Below are 22,281 nucleotides of genomic sequence, written 5' to 3'. Positions count from 1 at the left end.
TTATGCTTTTTTTTTGAGTCAAATTTGGCTCAAATTTTGAAAATCAAATTTTCTATTCAGCTCTGGTCTTTTCAACAAGAATAGCTAAGTCTTCTATTTCATCAAATATCCATTTTTTCCTCTGAAGGACTATATTAACTTCTGCTGAGTAGGTGATTCTTGGTTTTAATCTTAACTCCTTTGTCCAATGGTGTATCATATTTATGCTTTCCTATTCTTTAATTTGAGCGCTGCTAAATCTTGTTATCCAGACTGTGGCTTCACATTACATCAGTTATTTCTTTCCAGATGTTTATAATGTTTTCTGCTTTACCTGAGGGGGTTTGTAATTTGACTGTTTTATTCTCAGGAGTTTTCATTTTGGAATCTCTTTCAGGTGGTGATTGGTGGATTCTTTCAATTACTGTTCTACACTCTGGTTCTAGAAAATTAGGACAATTTTTCTTCATAATTTCTTAAAAAATGATGTGTAGACTCTTTTTTTGATCATGACAACTAATTTTTAAATTATCTTTCATATATATATATATATATATATATATATATATATATATATACATTTATATTTCCAAGATAGTCATTTTTCCATTGAGTTAGTTCACATTGATTTCTATTTTTTCCATTATTTTGATTTTGTTTTAGTCTTTCTTGATTTCTAATAAAGTCATTAGCTTTCATTTAATCAATTCTAATTGTTAAGGATTATTTTCTTCATTGAGTTTTTGGGTCTCTTTCTCTGATCAATTTTGCTTTTCAAGGCAGTCTTGAAATGTACTTCTTTTACCATTTGACCTATTTCTGTTTTGTAAGTTATTATTTTCTTCAATGTGTGTGTGTGTTTGTGAACCTAACTAAGCTCATGACTCTTTTTTCATGATATTCTTGCATCACTCCCATTTTTCTCCTCCCTTTCTTACTTGATTTTTGAGTTCTTCTATGGACTGAGACCACATTTTAATTGAAGGCTTTGGATATTGGAGTTTTGGATTTGTGAGCTTTTCTCTTGAGGCTGTGTTTTGATACTCCTCATCATAGTAACTGTCTTTGGTCAGAATTTTTATTTCTGTTGTTAATTTTCTAGTCCATTTCTTGATTTCTAGGACTTCATTAAAAAAGTAATTCTACTTCCAGATTGCAGAGTACACTGTCCCAGGCTATAGAGGTTATGTTCAGTTGTTTTCAGAGATGCTTTTGGGGACTTCAAAGTTTTTGGTTCTTCTGAGGTAGTAAGATCCAAGGAATAATGAGTTTACTACACTTCTGGCCTGTGTTCTGGTCAGGTAGTGACAACAAACACTCTTTTCTGTCCTGAAATTGTAATGAGGATTTCTTCTCCCCTACCATGGCAAGCTTTGGTGTGCTAGTGCTCCTCATTCTTGGACTGCCATCTAGACCTCTGAACAAGATCTGAGTATGGGCACAGCAACACCCCCCAGGGTTAGGAAGGAGAGTAATCTCCTTTTGATCAATTTTTCAACTCCCTTACCATCTGTAGATTGAGAACTCTGGAAGTAGTCATTGGGCCTGCTAATACAGCAGGACTGTTCCTGGTTTGCTGGGGTCTGGCCTCCACTTGAAGTGGTCTGCTCTTGTTTGTGCTCCACTGTCACTCAGGTGCAAAAGACCTTTCTTGCCGAACTTCTAAGTTTTCTTTGGCTGGAAAATTATTTCACTTTGTCCTGTTGTGGATTCTGTCACATTAGAAATTGTTTTATAGCATTATTTATAGGTGTTCAGAGGGAACTGGCAGAGAATTTAGGAGAGTTGTTGCTTTTTCTTTGCCATCTTGGTTCTACCTCCTCTTACAGATTTTTTGACATGGTTGGGCAGTATAACTTTTGTCTTTTTGTGTCCTAAATATATATTTAGCTATTGATTAGCATAGTGTATTCCATCATATTTTAATTCCTATTGTTACAGTGAAGAATCAAAGAATCTCCCACAAATTAATATCTATATCTTTATCTCTCTATATATGTATATACACATATATGTATATATACATATTTATACATATACATATATATATATATATATATATATATATATATATTTACAGTTGGAAAACATTCAATTTGGATAGAATTTTAAGACTGCCAGGATGAAAGTTTCCTAAGTAACCTATAGTATATAATATATAGAATTTGGCAAAATATTTTATCTATGTGATTTCATTTGAACCTCACTATACCCCAATCATATAGATTTTAAATGGTATTACTATTTCATTTCAAAGATGAGACAACCTGATATAGTATATCAACTAATGGACTTGGAATTATAAAGATGCTCCAGCTGTTTCAGGTCTTGTTTTTGATACTAGTCCTGTGATCCAGGATAAGACATTCAATTTCTATATTCCTCAAGCAGTTACCAATATTTATATATGGATTGAAATATAAGTTTCATTTTTAATAGACAATATTGCATATTGGTAAATGTCTTCCTAGATGAAGTTACCCGGTTTACATAGTTAGAAATAAGAAAACTGAAGCTCTAAGAATCAGATGGTTTCTTAGTCACCCATAATTACCAGATTCAAAGTTCAAAGATTACATATTGTTTCAGTTGCCCAGTCACGTATTGCACCTGACCCTTCTTCATATTCTTGTAATTGCTATCTTTTTATTTAAGATCCGTATCCTCATCTCCTTTTCTTTTGACTACTGCAACAGTCTCTTTGTCGATTTTCTTGCTTAATATCTATCTTCAGACTATTCTCTACATAGCTTCCAAAGTGATTTTCCTAATGAAATGATATGATCTTGTCATTTCTCTGCTCAATAAACTCCAATGACTCACTATTGTTTTGAAGAAAAAATATAAATTCCTCTGTTAGCATTGGAAGCTTTTCACAACTTCACTTTAACCTTAATTTCAATTGCAATTATGCAGTGGAATTGTGCATTGCTCCAAGTTCATAGTATAAAAAAATACAATCATCCTGCTGTTCTCCATATATAGCACTTCATCTTCCATCTCCATGCCTTTGCATTTTCTATAATCCATCCTGTAAGAAACTTCCTTCTCATATCTATGCTTTACAATTCCTAATTTCTTTTAAGACATTTAAGATACAATCTTTTACCTGAGTTACTTTCTGATCTTCTTCTTCCCATACTCATTAACTTCTAATATGTTCCCTTTCAAAATTGGGCCTATGTGTGTACATTTTAGGTATATATATATATATATATATATATATATATATATATATATATATACACATATACATATACATATACATATGTGTATATATATGCATATCAACTTATAAATATATGGTAGGTTATATAAGTGTGTATTTGTGTATTTCATGTGTGTATCTTCCTCTGATCGATCATAAATTCTTTAGGAAAAGAACTTTTAATTTTTCTTTGTAACTGTAACTGTAGCATGTCTGACACACAATAGATTGTAATAAATACATATTGAAGATTTGATTGTTTTCCTCCTCTCTGTTCTTTACTCTCACTAAATATATATCAAAGAAAAAAAAGCATACATTTTCATTGTCTCCATTATTGGATTTTCTCATTTACAGACCACTAAAGAATAAAGATATTTATTGCAAGATACAGTTTCAAGAGAAGTGTGTGTGTGTGTGTGTGTGTGTGTGTGTGTTAATATATTCACTATTTCAGTTGCATTATAATAAGCACAGTACTCTGGAAAAACATGCTGAAATATGAAATCCATGGACAGAAAATTATAAAATGCATTTAGCCTCTTGAAAACAAATATCATTGAATTTATCTGAACATTCTAAATTATAACAGTTACTGAGTATTAAATAAAACTATAAAGAACAATATACATTTATTTCAGTGTTGGAGATATGAAACCATAAGTAAATAATCTTAATGGTAAAAGAGAAATAAAGTGATAAAGAGAAGAAAAGGATTATCCACAACAAAGAAAAAACAAGACAAAATAAATTAAATATAAGGATAAGAACAAGAACTGAATCTGTGATTTCATCGGTAGAGGGAACTTCCATTAGGAACATACTTACTCTTTCAAAGCACGTTGGTATCTTCTCTGTTACTTAGTCTCAGAGAGTTGTTTATGATTGTGAAAGTAAAGTGTTGCCTAGTCACACAGCCAGTACATATCAGAGGACTTCCTGGTTATAAGAACAATTCTCTTTCCATTATACATCTAGAAAAAAAATACACACATAAACTTTCTTTTTTAATTAGATAATTGAAAACATCATGATTAAAAAAAAGTTTTAATGATGCACTGAATCAGTCATTATAAAATTTGTCATTTTGAGACCAAACCAAGATTGCAATATAAAATGAAGCAGAATATTTTAGCTGCTTCAGCAATCATTTAAAAGAATGTCAGATCGAGTAATGATTAAAACATCAAAGAAAAAAATAAAATTGGTCATCTTTCCAACCCCAGGTCACAAAACTAATTTATGGGCCAGTTATCAGGGCAGAGACTAGGAACTGTGGTAGTCTGGGTTCATAAGCTCAGTCCCCAGATATTGAAACTAGGCCAGTAGTATAAGAGAGCCCAAAGTTGATCATGGTCTCGGACTCTGGCTCAGACTATTGTAAAGAGTTCCAAACTAGGCCGTTGTCTCAAGGTCACTTTGAATTGATAAACTCAGTCTCCCACTGAGACCAGTATTGAACTGCTTCAAAGAGATGGGGATTTGTACCCAGGGTCCAGAGTACCAACAAAGCCCAGAGCAATTTCCCATTCATAGCAGCAGTCCTGAATTCTCCCGTAGAGCACCACAAACATAGACTCAGGGTTCAAAACAATCAGCAGATAGATGGAAGAATAGATTTAAAAAAGATAAATAGATCTTGCAATTTCAGGGATGCTCAAAGAATAACCTCAGAAGAAAATAACTCACAAATCTACAAGCAAAATATCAAAGAAAAAAACAACTTACCCAAATGATAATTAAAGAATTCTCTAAAAGAAATGAGGAAAAATAAAAAAAATATATACATGAAATGAGAATAGAGAAAAAACTGAATAAAAATTAAAACTATGGAGGAAAAACTTGGAAAGATAATTAAACACTAATGAAAGAACAGAAAACCTTGCCCAAGGTAACCAACTCTATGAATATTAGAATGGACTAAACAGAAGTCAATGAGCCCTCAAGAAATTAGAAGATAATAAATGATCAGAATATTGGGGAAATAGTAAGAAGGTATCATATTAAAGCACAACAATATTTTACCTGGAAGGGACATCAAAGAAATATAATTTAAGGATCATGGGAGTATCTGAAAGCCATGATTAAAAAAAATAACCTTGATATCTTATTTCAACAACTGTGAAATAAACTGTCCATATCTCTTGGAATGAGGACAAAATCCAGCATAGCCAAGAAGCTGGAATAGAGGCAACAACTCCATTGAACTCTCCCAACTTTTCCCTCCAAATACCCTTATTATAATTCATCAAATAAAAATTTGGAGTGGAAAAGCCAACAAAGATTAAAGCAAGACAGTTTTCCAGCTTATCACAAATTAGGAGGTCTATAGAAGAGGTTTGTGACATCAGTGTAGAAGCAGACTTTGAGATTGGGTGAAGCTGGAGGTTTAGGGAGGAGAAATGGGTGGAAAGTTAAAGAAGAGAAGGGTCTTTGAAAAGCTTAGGGGGAGAGAATGATTTTATCCACCCTCTTAAAGTAGCCAAGTTAAGAACACAAAGGAATTGATTTGTCACATTGAGTTATTTTAAAGGAACCCAAAAACTTTTATGGGGAGTGAGAGTGTTCCAATATATGTGTGTTTATGTAGGTATGCATGAAAGTATATATATTTATATAGGCATCTGTATGTATGTGTATACATATATACATACATATCCAAACCCACACATAAACATATCACATATATATATTTACATATACATACACACCTACATACATACACATATGCACACGTTCATATATAAGGAAAACTGTGAGCTCTGAAATGCAAATTGCTGGTTCCTAGTAAGCCTGGGAAAATTGAGATTTTAGATATTTTTTATGATTGTATTCAGATTTCAATTGATGGAGGTATATCTAGAAATTAAATTACATTTCAGTCTCATTAGAGTGGAATGTTATATCAGTGGAATAATATATCAGATACTTAATGCAAAATACATTTGATTTTTTATATTAATACAATATACTGGGAAAAGATATTGTAGTGGAAAATTGTGTTCAAATATGATGTAGAAACTTATCAACTATGTGATTTTAAGCAAGTTACTTCATCTGTGTTTATTGCAGTTTCTTAATCTTTAAAAATGATAGCAGTAGGACACAATTCCTAGAGTTAATGTGAAGATAAAAATAACATAATAATCATAAAGTAGTTCAGTGCCTGGATCATGGCAAGCACTATATAAATGTTAGTAAATATAACTATTCCATATTAGTCTTGAATCCAAATGGTATACAATGCCAAAAATGATAACATGAATGAATAAGAAAGAGAATTTGGAAATGCATTCTACTGAATTGATATAATCTGACTGGTGCTTATTTTTTTTAATATTTAATGCAATATAGTATATATGCTATTATTTTGTTTCTAAAATTTTCTTATGTTATGAAATTTAAGAAACTGCTGTATCAAAAATACTGTGAGAAAGGTAAATTCTCTTTTTATCTAAAAGCTGTTAAATTAGGAATTGGGTAGTTAAAAGAATGTAAACTAAATGTTAGAAAAATGTTAAATGTGGAATGCAGTATATTTTGTTCTAAAATGATAATAATAACTTACTATTGGAACAAAAGTTTTCTTATTTGTGAGGCTCCTTTGGTCAAGGTCATAAGAGCAAATCAAGCCTGCTGACATGTAAAATTCTGAAATACTGCTAAATTTAGTAATTACCACAGTAAGCATGTAAGTAATAGGAAGTAGGATATTTTATAGTCTTACAACCAAGAAAAATCAACCTAGCAAACTGGAGTATGGTTCTTTTTGGGGAAAAGATAGACTTTTAAGTGCAATAGAAGACTTCCAATTACTCCTGATAAAAATATCAGATTTGAATGTCAAATGTAAACTACATTGTGAGAAATCAAAAAAAGACTTTATAAAAATGAAATGTTATCATTTTAATGTTGGTCTTCATTGTAAAGTGTGTGTTAAAAGTATCTCCTGAGAACTATATTATTATTATCAGGTGTTATAGGGAGTCAAATAAAATGGAAAACTAATAAATTATTTTTGTTTTGCTTTGATATATTAAAGAACAAAGGAAAGGATGGAGAAAAGAGTGAGGAAAGGAAAGGAATTTATAGTCTAATAATTAGGAACAATACTCTAAATCTCTACAAGTGATGAAATGTTGGGAGTGGCAGGAATCACTTTAACTTCACTTTCATCTGAACCAATTAAAGGGAGGTAGAAAAATATAGAATAGGAGAAATGCATTCCATTCCAAAGAAAATGAGGACTAAGAAAACTCTAGGAAGATATTAGCCATAAACAAAACCAACCCTAATTTCAGAGTAGGAGAGGAGGATGAAGTATGATTTAAAAGGAAAGAAAAAAAAAGAAAAGGTTAAGATCTCATTAATGTGATCTGAGGGATCTGAGTCCCCTAAGTGCAGCAAAGGGCTGTAAGCTATTGTATTGAGCAATGTAGAAACAATGTTCAGTCCAATCCTGTTTCACAATCCTCTCCTATTTAAAGAGGGGACAGGGAGAAAATACAGGGAGAAAACATAAAAGGTAATAGAAAGGTTAAAAATACATAGAATGAAAAATTTTCCACAAAGAAAATTAATTTTAGATTTAAATTGAAGCAATTAAATGTGGACGGGGGTGGGAAATGCTGCAAATTTCTCTGCTGAAGTTCTTGGTACTAAGATATATATAAATATATATATATATATATATATATATATATATATATATATACACATATATATATATACACATATATATATTAGTTGTACTTTTTTCATCCATATGCATATATATTTTTAAAATACATAATTTCCTTCCCCCTTCCCTTCCCATTCCCCTCTCCTTAAAGGCAAACAGTTAGGTTAGATTTGGAAATACATATTTTTGACAAACTGTTTACAGATTAGACATTTTTGATATGAGGATTTAGGATTAAGGGAAAGATACATAAGAGATAATTTTTAAAAAATGCTCATCAGATTCTGAAGATTTGGTTTTTTTGTTTTGTTTTATTTTGTTTTTTCTTCCTCTGGATGAGGATAACATTGTCCATAGCCAGTCTAATATGGTTGCCCTAGCTCTCTGAACTGCTGAAAGGAGCTGCTTGCATCAAAGTTGATCATCTCACAATGGTGTTGTTAATGTATGCATTATTCTATTCATTCTTCTCCCTTAGCTCAGCATTAGATCCTGTATGTAATTCCATGCTTTTCTTGAGTCCAACTATTCATGGTTTCTTATAGAACAATAATATTCCATAGTATTCATGTACCATAACTTAGTAGTCATTTGCAATTTGATGGGCATCCCCTCAATTTCCAATTCTTCATCACTACCAAAAGAGCTGCTGTGAATATTTTGGAACATGTGAGATTTTTCCTATTTTTTTTTTTATAATTTCTTCTGGTTGGGTCAAGGGATTTGAACAGTTTTATTGCTTTTTGAGCATAGTTCCATATTGCTCTCCAGAATGGTTTGGATCCATTAACAACTCTATCAACAATTGTTTAATGTCCCAATCATTCTACAACCTTTCCAGCGTTGGTCATTTTCCCTTTTCCTTATCTTGGCCAAATGATAGGTGTGAAGTGTTAACTTGTTGTTTTAATTTGTATTTCTCTAATCAATAATGATTTGGAGCATTTTTTCATATGATTATATATATATATATATATGGTTTAAATTTCTTCATTTGAAAATGGTCCATTCATATCCTTTGATAATTTAATAAGACATAAAGGATGACATAATAGATAAATTAATAAATCCAAGAAATACTCTATCCATCAGATCTATGGAAAAGGGATAAATTTATGACCAAAAAACAATTATAGTGCATTATAAACTGCAAAATAAATGATTTTGACTATATTAATTTAAAAAGGGTTTGCATTAATAAAATCAATGCTGTCAAAATTAGAAGGAAAGCAAAAACTTTCAAAATATATAAGAAATTGATTCAAATTTATGAAAATAAAATTAATTCCCCAATGATAAATGGAAATAATCTGAATAGTTATTTAAGCTACCTATATTAATATTTTAAGAAATCATTCAAATTGGCTAGGTGGCACAGTAGATAGAGGATCTCCCTGGAGTCATGAGGACCCCAGTTCAAATCCAGCCTCAGACATTTACTAATTACCTGTGCGAACTTGGGTAAATCACTTCTGTGCAAAAACAAAACAAACAAAATCATCCAGGTCATTAAAAAGTAGAAAATTAATTTTATAGAAACTCATTCCAAATTAAGAAATTTGGTAAAGAGAAAAATGACAAATTATGGGCAGCTAGGTGGTGTAGTGGATAGAGCACCTGTCCTGGAGTCAGGAGTAGCTGAATTCAAATCCAGCCTCAGAAACCTAATAATTACCTAGCTGTGTATTTGGGCAAGCCACTTAACCCCATTGCCTTGAAAAAACTAAAAAAAATATTAAGAAAGTAGACTTCAAAGAATTCTGGGAAGATGTCTATGACTAGGGCAGATTACAAAAAAAAAGTATAATCTATAATATAATACTGACTTGCAAAAACAAACAATTTTGAAAGAACTCTGATCAACACAGTGATCAATCTAAATTCCAAAGGACTACTTAGGGAAGATGGTAATCAGCTCCTGAAAGAGCATTTATGGATTAATATACAGTAGAAATTAGACAACAAATCTTATATGGAATTTTTTTTGTCCTTGGATATCTTTATTTTGTAATAAAAACTTTGCTTTCCATTTTTCTTCTACCTTGAGGGGAGTGGGGATATGGGAGAAGCAGAAAAATTGTTTTGTATTAAAAAATAGCATTGTATTTAAAAATGTTGAAATATATAAAAATATATTTAGACCTTTTCAACCAATCAAAAGTATCAGATAAAAAGAAGAGTAAGATAGAACTTTCCTTGGAAGCCCAGATGAGAAACATCATTTTAGAAATCCAGGAACCATGAAGGTACACTCATCTACACAGACATAGAAAATTAATTTTAAAATCCCAAACCAAAACCTTTTTAAAAGATTTATTGAATGACTCTTTTTAAGAACATCTGAATTAAAAAAAAAATAACTTATGTGAAGATGTAAGAGGTTAATGAGAAAATATGTTGTACTTCTATATAGAAAGGGGAAAATAAATGAAAAAGTATCTAGAAAATCTAAAGCAATCTAAAGATCCATTTATAAAATAAGAATGCTGATTTTCTCTATAGCTATTGGCATAGTCATTCTCGAAAGCAATTTAGAACTAGTAGGTACATTTCGGCTTTGTGATACTACTCCTAATTTTCTCATCACTTGCTTTAATATTTAATGTCTTCTCTATAAGTGATGGTTAAATGGTTAAGTTCATTTATGTTTTTGAAAGTTCCTTTCTTACTGCTATGACTCAGCTATATTCTGAGACAAGAAAAATTCCATTGAACAAAAACAAAAGGAAACCAAGGACAGATTTGCTGTTCATCTCTATTCCAAATGCTCATTATATAATTCTGTTTCTGAGTTTGTAATTTGGAAAAGCTTGTGTTTCCTGTCAGGCATGACCAAATACTTCTGTACCAGAAGGACGAAGGAAAAGGCAGAAATCAAGATGCTAACTATAGTGCCCACCTATTACTATCAATGCTTTTATCTCTGGTAGTAAATTATTAGAAAGAAAGGCATCTTATGAAGATTATTTTTTTTGTACTTCTTATCATAAGATTCCTGTATGAAAAGTAAATTATTATAATGAAGTTTTCTAATGAATGTCTTACTATTGTGTTAGCATCATATTAATTTAAGTAATAAAATCAATGTAAATTTGTATATAATCTTCATTGAAGCTCAGTGTGGTAGTTCTTAATATACAAGTCACATCATCATATTTTGGTCACTAGAGTACTCTTTAGCAAAATAAAGTAAATGCAATTGTTTTTGCATTGCATGTCCTCATTAAATCCTTGTTGAATGACCAAATTGAGTATGAATCATATCAGGATGCTCTATTAAAAATTAGGTGTGTTTCAGAATTCCAAATAAAACAGTTTCAGAATTTCACTAAGGCAAACCAGATAGTAACTGTTGTATAAAAAGGGTGTTTTTTAGAGGCAGGTTTGTAAATTTGATAGAAAAAAATTCAGTTATAATTCATTCTACAAACTGGTAAATGTTCTCTTATTCTGGCATAGGCTTAGGTGTGATTCCAGATGGTGACAGAAGAGATGATTTGATTTTTCTGCCAATGAAGGCCATCCCTATTTTGATGATGTTGTGTTCCTGGAAACCTCCACAGTAAGGCGGAACATCCTAAATCGGGTTTAACATTTGCTGTTGCATTCATCTGTTTAAACCTCAACAAAAACATCAAATGAGTGGGTAATGCAGTGAAAAGTGAAGTATGGGTTCTTAAGAGATGTAGGCATAAGAGGAAAGTTGCAAAATGCAAAGTAGCACAAAGCAAAGAGTTACAATTGAAGTGAATCTCTAAATTAAGATGCACTTTTCTTAAAGGAAGATTTCATTTTGTTTTAACACCTATGATACATTCCCAGAAAAATCCCCAAATTTCTGAATCTTTATGCTTTCCACTTCTTGAGTATGACAATGATCTAATACATGTATGAATTCCTTCATGCACCCTTTCATATGATACTTTGAGGTCTGGGCTTCTACTAGAATACTATGTAGAGTTAGATAGGCTATTTACCTCATAAGCTTTCATGATTACTCATTCTAAAAAGCCTGGTTCCATGAGTAAATTCATATAATAGACTTCAGGACTTTCAACATTTATGTAGGATAATAGAAAAATTAAATATACTTTGGTTTCCTATGGCATAGGTACTGGGTCCAATCTTCACCCTGCCAATTACTGTGGGACCATAAGTAAAACTATGTTTCAGTTTCTTCCTGTGTAAATTAATTTGTTTGGACCAGATGGTTTCTTGAGTTCCATTATTCTAGAACTAAAATTATGAATGTGTACATAGAGTTTTTATTCATTTTTCTCATTCCTGAAAGAAGATATAAAAATTGTTATAGTGAGCATTTTTCAAGAGGAATAGTATGTTTATATTCTCTTAAATGATTGAGGACATAATTTTTCTATACTATCTACTAAGACATTATTACTTAACTAAAAGCTCCACGAGATAGCTAGATCACATAGTATTTCCTACCCTTCCCCTTTCTGCATCAGTTTGCATATGCACCTTTCTTTAAGTTCTAATAGAGAGCTCTATACTTAGGTGCTTAAAGTCTAATCATGTAATGTTGAATTATAACAACAATATTCATTAATAAAGTATTTTTCAATATGTTTCCAAATATGTAACTAATTATTAGCATTTAATGTAATTCTAGAAAATATTATGTAAAATTATATGTCAAACATTCAAAAATATTTAAATGCATGGCAAATTTAATTTTAGCAGTGAGGTATTCCTTAGGGGAATAAAATAAATCAGATGGGATAAAAATAGAAAGATGGAATGTGAGGAGTGATTTAGAAAATAACATTTACATAGAAACTTTATCTTCATTTAATGCAATTATTAAATAAGATATGTATTCCTTAAAAACAATCAAAAGGTAAAATGATCAGCCTTTTTGCAATTTTTCTATTTGTCAAAGTCTTGATAGGTTTGGCTAACATTGTGTATTCCATCAAGAAATGTCCTGTGAAATATTTTTTCTTTTGATCTATTCTTAATCAAGGAATTTTCCAAACTGCTACCCCAAATTTGTAACTAGGAATTTTGAATAAATATATAATATTGTCCTTTGATCTATTACTTTCTATCACAATAAAATTATGAAAAATGAATTGCTTTAGACTGAAGCATACATGGATTAAATATTAAAATAAATATTTGTGCTATTTTGGAATCTTTTAGATTATCAAGATACTGTCATACACATTTACTTCTGCTAATAGTGCTTCAGATTTATCACTTGGAAGCTCCTTGAGGGTAGGGTTTGCCTTTAGCTTTTCTCTAGTGCTTAGCAAAGTGTCTGACACATAATAGATGTGTAGAAAATACTGACTTATTAGATGTTTAATATTTCTTTAAATAAAGATAACTTGCTACAATAAATATGCCCCTAGTAAATTGTCAGAGCCATATTATTAACACTGACAGAGATAAGGTAGTGAAAAGTAGTAGACAAAGTTATTGGTGTCAAAGAGACCAGTATTCAAAATCTGCCTTTGACCATAGTGGTAGCAACAGCAGCAGTAGTAGCAGTAGCAGTAGCAGTAGCAGTAGCAGTAGCAGTAGCACTAGTAGTAGCAGCAGTAGCAAATGTAGTAGTATCAGTTGTGGTGGTGGTAGGATAGTAAAAATAATAATTTATTAAAGATCAGGAAAAGTATCAATATTTAACTTCCTATTAGAATGCCAGGCATTTTCATCCTCATCATCATTATAATAGCCTAAATTTACATAAGCTTTATATTTTGCTCAGTACTTTGTATACATACTTTGTGTGCAAATTACATAACCTAATAGTACCCCTGGGGAGCTCCCTAATACTCTAAGTGGAGCTAACAGTTGCCAATCTGCATCAGTGGAAAAAGTTTTCACACAGAGAATTTTCCAAAGGGATGAAATTTCAAGTACACCCCACCCAAACCCTTATAAAAGGAAAACAATTGATAATATGGATAAGCTAACATTCTTGCATATTTGGCTCCTGAAGGTGATTGTGTTCATTTCCTAAATTCCAAGATTGTTATAATTGGAAGGGACCTTAGAGATCATCTAATTAACATCCTCCCTTATTTCATGGATAAAGGGAACTAAGGTTTAAAAGAGGTAGAGTGACTTGCCTGAGGACATAAAACTAATTAGCAGTAGAGCTAGGATTGCAATTTGATATGGATATTTCTGATGCTCAGGGAACTCACTTAAAAGAAAACAAGGAAGTCACTCTGTGAAGACCTGATTCAGGATTTATAAAACAATTTCTCTGATCCCCATTTTTTGACTCAACTGCACCATCTCATGCAATTTAGATTCTATTTATATTTCCACATCACATAGGAAATGAGACAATTTTTTTCAGACTGAGACAGGTTTTTCTTTAGTTCAAGCTTTCCTTATAGCAAGGAAGTTGGTTTAATTACAAAGAACTTCTCTACTCATAAATTAAACAAAGAAAGTACAATAGACTAAGAAGTTGTGCTATTAATCAGATTAGATGCTAATTGTCAAAGAAAATGACAGCTCCAATTATCTTAAAGGTGAATGATCTCTAAAATTGAATATTGCAAAATTTTTGAATGCTCTTTAAGAAACAAGTAATTTAGAGGCAACCTCAAAAGATGCAACAAGCAAATGAATTATTGGGATATCATCTAATGAGAAATGATCCCAGAATTTAGAGGAAACAAAAGAGAAGCCAAAACTTAAGTCTGTTGTAGCTTTTTCAAAGGTAGTTTGCTTCAATTACTGAATCAATAGATGTCTTTATAAAGGTCCACCAGCAGGGCTCTCCCTTGCATTGTAATTGGGAAGAACAGTGCTGATTTTGTTTCTTTTTTATTCTTTTGGAATTAAAAATAAATTAACCCCGTAATGTCAAGCACTGCAAAACATTTCAAAAGCATTTTGATGTATATTAGCTTATATTTACTAGTATTTCTTATTTTATTTTTTCAATTTAATATTTAATATTAGAGTTGGATGATTTATAACATTTTAGATGCAGAGGTCTGTAAAGTATACAATAAATTAAAAATGGTTTCATTTACTATGTATTAGTGAAGAAAAATATGCTATTATTTACAAGAACATTATAGAAAGTGTTCTGATTTATTTTAGACACCAGACATTTGAGCAAGAATTTATTTTCAGAATTAGATATGAATATTTTTCTTTCATTTCATGGTAATTAAGTCCATTTTATTTCTTCTAGCTTCTAGGTAGATGCTTTTCTACATGAAATTTTAATAGATATTCCCCAGAAACATAACTATTTCTGAAAAAAATTATTAGAAATGGTCATTGTTTTTTTCTTAAAGTTAAATATGATACCATAATGGACACAAAATGTTGATCACATTATCAGGAACATAAACAGAATAATAAAAGTTAAGCAAACTTAGTAAAGATTAAATTTAACTCATTTTTTGAAAGGGTTCATCATCCTAGTAGAAATAGCAAATCAGTAACTATAAGTGATCTAGGTTTTTTAAAAAAAGGGGTTGCAAAATCCTACTAATAAGATATTAAAGGCAAAAATCATACTAGAATGAGAGAAAATATTATATAACAGTTAATAAGTAGGATAAGCTAAGTTTAGAGATAGGAATCTTAAGGTACATTTCATTTGGATACCTCCCTGTGAAAAATATGAGAAAAGAAAAACCAAAATAGTGACCCAAGTATTGTTTTCAACTTTGGCAAAATAATAAATTATCTGAAAAAGAAATAATACCGTAAGATCTTGATTTTTTTTTATTTGACAAAAAATTCATCCAGGAAATGAAATGCCAAGCAGATGGAGATAAAGTAAACTCTGTGAATAGGTAGGAAAGCAGCAGATGAGGTTTAATATAGCCGAACACAAGGTAATGAATTAAGAGAAAAAAGAATCCAAATAATAGAAATTCAAGAGTGTAATCATGGCTTGGTAGAAAATCAGGAAATGGAGTGTTCAGATTTTGCCTCTGATATATGCTTGTCTGTGTGAGCAGGGGCAAATCACTTAATTATTGCATTAATTTCCTTAGCTTCATTAGAACCAATTACCTAGTACAGTGGATGAATATGAATTCAAATTATTCTTCAGGTACTTATTATCTTTGGGACCTTGAGCAAGTCATTTAACCAGTCTGCTTCAGTTTCCTCAATTGTAAAATGAAGACAATAATAGCATCTATCTCCAGGGTTGTTGAAAAGATTAATGAGATGAAATACATGTAAAAGCAATGAGCAAAATGTCTAGCATTTATAGGTTCTTAAATGATTGTTTTCTTCCTTTCTTTTCCATTTCCCAGATAATAATCTAAGTTGTATGTGATCTACACATCCAAATGGGTACATTTCTCTGTGACATATAATCTCAAAGAGTTATTTGAACAATGAGATTTTAAATGATTTGTCCAAGGTTACACAGCCAGTGATTCAAAGGCCAAACTTAGGCCTTCTTGACCAACTGGTTTTAAGGTCAATTCTTTATCTACTGCACCCTGCTGTCTCACTTGCTAATGCTATTGCTATGTAATTCTAACTGTACTGTATTTTTGGTTTGAAAATATAGGGGTGGGTGACTAGATGGCTCAGTGGATAGAGCATGGGCCCTGGAGTCAGGAGGACCTGAGTTCAAATTGGACCTCACATATTTAATAATTGCCTAGCTGTGTTACCTTGGGCAAGTTACTTAACCCCATTGCTTTTTAAGTCATTTAACCCCATTGCCTTGCAAAAAACCTAAAAAAAATAATAGAGTAGGCTCTACTTCAACATATTAGCACTTATGTAATGCCTTTCTATGATCTATTAAATTATTATTTCTTATGTTTGTCCCACATGTACTTGGAAAGGCGCTAGAGGAATCCATTAATTTGTTACTTCTCAAAGTCACACAATTGTTATAAATTCGAGACAGTTTGGGAACCTAGCTCTTCCTGCTTCTAATCCTTTGTATAAGATAATAATATAATCATTTGAGAGGAGAATTTGCCATAATATGCTTCAATGCTCATGATAAGTAAAAGCAAAAAGAATACTATTAATATAATTGCAACTTTTGCACCATAGCATATTTAATTGTATTCTTTTATATTAAGGCTTCTTTGGTGAGGGTAATAAATAACTTTCTAAGTGTTCTTGTTTTGAGGGCAGGATGAAGGAGCATATATAATTGTTTAATATTTTCTATTAACAAAAATGGGTTTGGCTTAAAGGAAGTAGAAAACATTTATCTTATTGCCTGAAAATCACCAGATTTTTCTCTTTTCTCTGAGCTGCAGTTTTGTAATCACTGGATGTCATTTTTTTTTTTTTTTTTAGGTTTTTGCAAGGCAAATGGGGTTAAGTGGCTTAGGTAAGTGTTTGAGACTGGATTTGAACCCAGCTACTCCTGACTCCAGGGCCAGTGTTTTATCCACTAAGCCACCTAGCCGCCCCTGGATGTCATTTTTTTAGTGACCTTACTATCATCACTAACCACTTTTTCATTATCTTGCTTATAGCTCTATGAAAAAATTTTACCAAAGTTCAGCTTCCCTTTGCAGGGAAATAGATTTTATGCAACCAAAAAAAGAGAGAGAAGAAATAAAAGGTCTGGTAGACATATTTTTTGAAACCTTATATACCTTTCAAAGTCAAGTTCTACCATCACCTCCTTAATGAAGCATCCATTGGTTTTCAATTAGAAATAATCTCCATTTTCTTGACTAATTCACAAACCATTATTAATATTCCTGCTTGGCATATATTTTATTCTATTTTGCAATAGTTCTATTTATAAACAGGTAGTTCAATGAACAGAGTCCTAGACCAGGAGTCAGGAAGATCTGAATTGAGATTTGGCTGCAGACACCTGATAGTCAATTTGAACAAGTCTCTTAATCACTGCCTTTATCCAGTGGATAAAGAAATGGTAAACTATTCTAATATCTTTGCCCATAAAAGTCCATAGCCCATGGTCATGACTGAAGGACAATAACAACAGCAACAATAATCCATGTCTATCTGCACATGTTTTATCTTCTGTACTAAATTATAAGCTCCCTGAGGCAGAGACTATCTTAAAAATCTTATCTCTCAACAATTAGCCTGATTTACTGCATTTGCAAGTCACATGTGGATTTTAATTGAATAAAACTGACCATAATGCTAAAAGTTTTAAAGTCTTGTATTAAAAATGAACATATGCTGTAAAGAGAAATCAAACAATTATGTCTCTAGATTTGTCAGACTTTCTTTTGGATTATCATGCTATTTTTAAAAATCATTTGTGGAGCATATTTTCTTAGTTTAAAAATGCAAAGTTTGATAAAAACTTTTAAATAGCCATGAAAAGGAATCTTTTATAAAAAGTTAATTTGCTCAATTATGAAAAATATGAGAAACATTTGATTTCAATTAGTTTTAGATTTTCAATCATTAGCTGCCACTTGAAATCTTCAAAAAATAATTTTTTTTCTAGCTTTAAAAAATAACTTTCCTGTACAAAAGCAATTTGATGTCATCCAACTTTCAAATTGAAAAAAATACCAAAAAATGTGTTGGATGATCTTAATTATTCTGATTAAAACTTAGGAAATTAGTTCAAATCACTAGTTTATACACCTGTAAGTATTCAATCTATTATTAAACATTGGTCATCATCTTAATGAATAATTGATCACATGACAATATTAAAATTTATGGAAGTTTATTAAATGAATTTTTTTATGAAAAACAAAAACCCAAGGCAACCTTTCTTTATTGAAATTATCTTTTCAGATTTCAAATCTAAAGATTTCGAAATATAGGACATTAGCAAATCAATAGAAATTTTTGACAAAAATATAGATTCTCCTAGTTTTATTTCTGTTTTTAGGAGAGGAGAGTATCAATTCCAGAACTCTCTGTGTGGATAATCCTTGAACTAGTGCTATTTTTCAATTTATCAACTCAACTTAGAGAATCTCTAGAGACATTAAGAGTTTATGTGACTTAGTCAAACATCTTGTAATTGTCTAAGGCAGAAATTGAACCCAAATCTTACTGACTCCAAGACTGGTTCTATATATTATGCTATACTGCCTCTCCAAATCATGTGAACCTTAAAATTTTACTTTAAAGACAATTATTTCTTCTGCAAAAATGAAATTAGCTATTTAATGCTGAAGAAATTTGCAGTGATGTATCTAGCCATATTTGATACCTAAAGGAATAATATATATATATATATATATATATATATATATATATACATATATATATAATACATTTTCTTCCAAACATTTTTGTGTAGTTTTATGTATATTGCAGCAATATAATATTCCTGAAGAGAGTTTCTCCTTTCCAAATTTTTAAGAGAAGAAATTTTGACAGCACTGTTTCAATTCATCAGCAGAATTTTACATGGTTCTTTGCATCATTGGAGCTTAATAAATGCTTGTGAATTTGATATTATGAGGTTTTAAAAATTGATAAAAGTTTTTTTGCTCCATATGACATCAAGCATTAAGGTTTTTTTAACTGAGCCAAGAGGAAATAGCTTTTTGAACTGACCAAACAAGCACATTATGGCTTTAAATAGAGAAAGAAATTTCAGCATTTGTTGAGTCCAAAGCCCCAAGGACTTTGAAAGCAACAAGGGGAAAGAGGAATAAAACTAGAGGAAGTGTTCTACTTTTTCCTCTAATCAACAGACTAGCTTCCACAGAGATTGGGCCATTGGAAAACTGACTCAAGCATAAGTAGAAAGATAAATATATATACCACAGGTAAAACACAAAAGTTCCCAAGAAAAAAAGAAATGAGGGTGCATTTCTGTTCTCTTTTCTCCTGTCCAATAAATAAAGTGACAAACCTCAGGGTTAATATCCTGAGAGGTTTGAAAGGGAAGGGCAGTTGTCTCATACCTAGTCAAAGAGGCTACAATCATATGGTCACTTTAGTCTTTACTTTTATTGTTTTCCTGATCTTTGACAAATGAAAACTCTGGTTAATTCTGAATAATCATTTAATGAGTTTTGGAGATCTAAGTTTCCCATCAAAGGTCTTAGCAGATATGACAATTACTTGCTGAGTTAAAAAAAAAACATAAACAAAACCAAAAAAACTGTTAGTAAATAGAAGTGTCTGGAACAGACCAGAGTAGTACATCTTCAAAATGAACATGACCAAGCAGTAATCTTTGGAGCATTGTGAGGAATGGAGGAATTACAAGGTAATAGCTGATTGGCTTATCCCACTTTTTTTTTTTAGGTTTTTGCAAGGCAAATGGGGTTAAGTGGCTTGCCCAAGGCCACACAGCTAGGTAATTATTAAGTGTCTGAGACCTGATTTGAACCCACGTACTCCTGACTCCAGGGCTGGTGCTTTATCCACTGTACCACCTAGCTGCCCCCAAGCTTATCCCACTTTTAAAACAATAAATTATAGCAAGAGATTTTCCATCCAACAAATAGATAAAAGCCTTGAGAAGAAACACCCAAAAAGGACATTTCATATGATTATTTATAACCTATGTTGAATTCCACATAAAGTGGGGAAAGTTCCAGGTTTCATGAGGCTCTTCTTTTCCCACAAAAGCTCTCTATACATGTTTCTTACTCTCCTTATATCTTTAATTCTAATTTATTCTTCCCAAGGACATTATGTATTCAAGGGTATTGGATGTTCCAAATTAAGGAGAATGTTTTATACCAAATGTTCATGTATACCATCAAAGAAAATTCCTATTTAAAATAAAAACAACAACAGAATAACAACATAATAAAAAAAAAAAACCGAGCAATCTGGTTGACTCTTGTTGAGAAGCATATAAATGGTGACTTATAAGTCAGAATTAGAAATCTATAGTTATGCCTAGAACTCTGAGAGAAATGGAAGCTATTCTCAAATACCTGGCCTACCAATGTAAGGGGGAGCAAGGGAAATGGAATCAATGTAGCACAAAGATCAGGATTATTAGTAGAGAGAAACTGAATATAAGCAAACCGATTCTGTAACAATTAATTCTTTGCCTATGGTAACCTGAGACAAAACCCACAAAACAATTTGCAACTAATCTTCATCGAAAAGACTGTTTATAGGTAATAACTTAAGAGTCTAGAAAATTTAATTGCCAGAGCAAAGAGTTTTGAATGTATCCAGTGGCTAATAAGGAACCTTCGTGATTTGGGAACAGGTGGATAATGTGGTTAACATAAGTTGAAGGAAGCTTAGTGTGATTCTACAGAATAGCATGGTACCTGATATATAATCAGAATTAATTAATAATTACTTGTAGATTGACTGATCACTGAACCGGATCAATTGGAAAAAGTCTTTGTGTAAGAAGAGTTCAATAGCTCAAGAATGAGGTAGTTAAAAGTCTGACCTAGGACCCTTCAATGATTTAGGAAAGGAAGATTCAGAACATGAATGAAAAAAACAGGACTTGGTGGTTTTGGAAATAATTGTCATGAATTAAGGGAATTTAACACAACTCCAATTTATATTACTCAAATAACTGAAAGAATTTTGTTCCAAATTAATCATAGTGCTGAAAAATGGAGATTAGATAATTTAGGGTTTAATGGTAGATTTGGGAATCATTCAAAAATGTGAGAATGGTTAAATCATGAGAGTTAATAAATTTTTTCTGGAGGATTGTATGCAGGGATATAAAATCATAGCCATATAAGGAAAGTTAGAGCAAAAAGTGGAAGCATTAAAGAAAACAGAGGAAGGACTTTCAAAGAACAAAATAGAGAAGTAGGACACTTGCTATCATTAAAGATAGTGGAGAAGAGTTGTAAGAAAGATAAAGTTGCTAATAAAGTAGAAGAAGTACAGATTAGGGAAAAAACTTTGAAAAAAAGACAGAATTTGAATTAGAAAAATAAATTTGGAAGCTTATTTCTTGTAAAGTGGAAGAAAACAACAAAAAATTGCAGTGAAATAAAAAGGGATAGACAATAAGGGAACAAATACTACAAACAGGTTATTAAAAACCCTATAAAATGCTTCCCTAAAAAGTTTTAAAAATAATTTTTATGAGAATTTGTCTTCAATAAATTTAGATTACCTGTCAGTGGTAAGTATACTCTTCTATAAAAACTTGAATTTGCTTCCAGAGCTATGAAACATTAAAAATAATTAGAAATTTCAAAAGAATTTAAAAAAACTAAATGTAAAATTTTATATACATGCCAGTTTATTCAATTCAAAAGTTTGTGTCCTTTTATCAGAAAGTTATATTTCATAATATTTGTTTCTTAAGGTGGTACATGCAAAAAACATTAAAATGTTTTTATTCATTTGTGCATTGTGTTTATTTATGTATCTATATATTTAGATTTTTATAATATGTGACATGATAAATCTTGATGACTAAATTGATTTTGATCAACAGTGTTCCTGATATTCTAGACTGAGGTAAAATGAATATGATATATTTAGGATGACTTCTCTGAGTAGAACATTAATTATC

At 31.2% G+C, this 22,281-nt stretch overlaps 1 long non-coding RNA gene across 1 annotated transcript in view; it reads right to left on the bottom strand.

Moving 5' to 3' along the window:
* Positions 1-4,147, bottom strand: part of LOC141491897 (uncharacterized) — a 62,892-nt gene extending 58,745 nt beyond the window's left edge. Inside the window, exon 1 of the long non-coding RNA XR_012469798.1 lies at positions 4,016-4,147. This is a non-coding gene — a long non-coding RNA (uncharacterized LOC141491897). The remainder of the gene's footprint in view (positions 1-4,015) is intronic.
* Between the last annotated feature and the right edge of the window lie 18,134 nt (positions 4,148-22,281).

The sequence above is a fragment of the Macrotis lagotis genome, chromosome 6 (assembly GCF_037893015.1).
Source record: "Macrotis lagotis isolate mMagLag1 chromosome 6, bilby.v1.9.chrom.fasta, whole genome shotgun sequence".
NCBI classification, from domain to species: domain Eukaryota; kingdom Metazoa; phylum Chordata; class Mammalia; order Peramelemorphia; family Peramelidae; genus Macrotis; species Macrotis lagotis.
This window is presented reverse-complemented; position numbering and strand designations above follow the sequence as displayed.